General features: G+C 33.4%; 1 long non-coding RNA gene across 1 annotated transcript in view; it reads right to left on the reverse strand.

Annotated features, from left to right (window-relative positions):
• Positions 1-2,007, reverse strand: part of LOC136032782 (uncharacterized) — a 33,587-nt gene that overhangs the window by 28,638 nt on the left and 2,942 nt on the right. The window lies entirely within an intron of this gene.

The raw sequence follows: 2,007 nt of genomic DNA on the forward strand, positions 1-2,007 counted from the left end.
TAATGTTGAGAAATGTGAATTTCTAGTTTTTAATGGTCCGACTTCCCCTAATGCTCCCTTAGCTTGTCGTGGTTTTTCTATACCCTTTGTTTTCGCCTTTCGGTGGTTGAGTATTACTGTTACGAGCTCAATTTCTTGCCTAAGGCAGTGCACTGTTCGTGATGTTCAAAAGAAAATTCAAATGGTCTATTCTAAGATAGTTGCTAATGAGGGAAGTATAATAGACGTGCTCTCGGGAGACTCTATGCTACATTCTGTGATTATTCTGTCCTTTATCTTTCTGGTCTTTATATCCTTCTAAAGAAAAAAATATGTTAATCAGATTCGGACTTTTTATTTCAGATATTATGAATTTTTACTTTATATTCCCCCTTGGTATAGCAATGGGAAGATAATTCGTAAGTTTGATGTCCCAGATATAAGTGCAAAGTTGGCCCTCCAGCATGGAAGGTTGACGGAATCAGCTTTTTATCGTTTATCGTCTCATCATCCTTTGGTCCGTCTGTTTGGTTAATCTCATGGTAGCGTAGTGTTTTTTCTATTTGTAGTGTATTTTAATTGTGGTGTATTTCATTTTTTTTTATGTTACTCCACAAGTGCCATAACTTGTTATGATGTGGGTTATAAATAAATTATTATTATTATTATTATAGACCATTGGTGTATATTAAAAGTAAAAAGTCTTATTGGGAACCTGAGAGCATCCCCCCTTTTTCTGATATTTGATTGGGGGATATACTTTTAAAGATGTGATAATCGTTCTTAAAGTATTGTTAAGCAATACAGGAAAAAGAGGATAGTGACAGATATCCTAAAAACTTTTAATACTTTTTCCCTCGATAGTAGACACAAATTTAAGATTAAGAATATTTTTAGTTGCATAGTCATACTTTGGTTTCTTTGTGTATCCACTTGACTTTTTTCCTCAGACAGAATGGTTTTGGGTACTCAACCAATTTAGTGTTGAAAATACCTTCTTTTTGGTATTGAGTCTTGTATTTTTTTTCAATTACTTTAATTTAGGAATAATGAGCGATATTAAATATGCTTTAGCCACCCAAATTTTTGTCAGACGACAAGAAACAAAGAGAACGACAATGAAAATGATAAGAAAAGATTAAAACAACTATAATAAAAATGAATAACAAACAAAGCGTTTAAACAATTTGTTGGGTGTTGGGTCAATGGAAGAATGTTTGCCTCCTATGTTCAAACGATATTTTTTTAAAGCCTTGCAAATCATCCATTCCCTCCATCCCAAGGTGATTTCCACAAAAATTAAAAAAATACATGTTAATTTGCAGCATAATTTTGATAGCTACCTTTGAATTTGGTACATTTCAATGAAATCCACTTTGGTGCCCTCTTGTTTGTTTAGTGATTTTTAAATCACGAGTCAATTTAAAAGGAGATGGTTCATGCATAGATTTTGATTCTGCAGAAAAGAGCAGGAGTGAGTAGGTAGAGCCGTATTGGTACCGGCCGGCCTAGTGTCCTTAGACTGCTGGGGACAGATAGCTTAGAATTGAATTCAAAAATGTAACACAAATTAAGAGCCATAACAAAAATGTACCATTTTTAGGACCTAAGCGTAAAATATAACGCTTAAGTAAAATGTACGAAAAATGGTACGAACGAAACCTTGGCGGTAACACTAATCACAGCCTGAGCTGCCAAATTGACACATTTGTGTCAAAATCACACAGTTTGATATTACGTGACACAATGACTCATTCAGCCGAAATGATGACACAATCGATGAAAATGTCACTCTTTTCAAAATAAATGACACATTTTTGTCATCCAAGTCTTCTTTTTTTAATTGGTAATAAAAAAAGTAAAGTTTCAATTTTCTACTTCCAGAAAAGCTACAAATTATCGGAAGGGAATAGCGCTACCTAGCGTCTAAGCCTGATACAAACAGTTCGTCACTTTGATCAATCCATAGAAAATTAACTGGCCATGTTTTAAATCCAATTATCACCAATAATTTTTTTTTTTTTTTTT

The sequence above is a fragment of the Artemia franciscana genome, chromosome 11, assembly GCF_032884065.1.
Source record: "Artemia franciscana chromosome 11, ASM3288406v1, whole genome shotgun sequence".
Taxonomy (NCBI): domain Eukaryota; kingdom Metazoa; phylum Arthropoda; class Branchiopoda; order Anostraca; family Artemiidae; genus Artemia; species Artemia franciscana.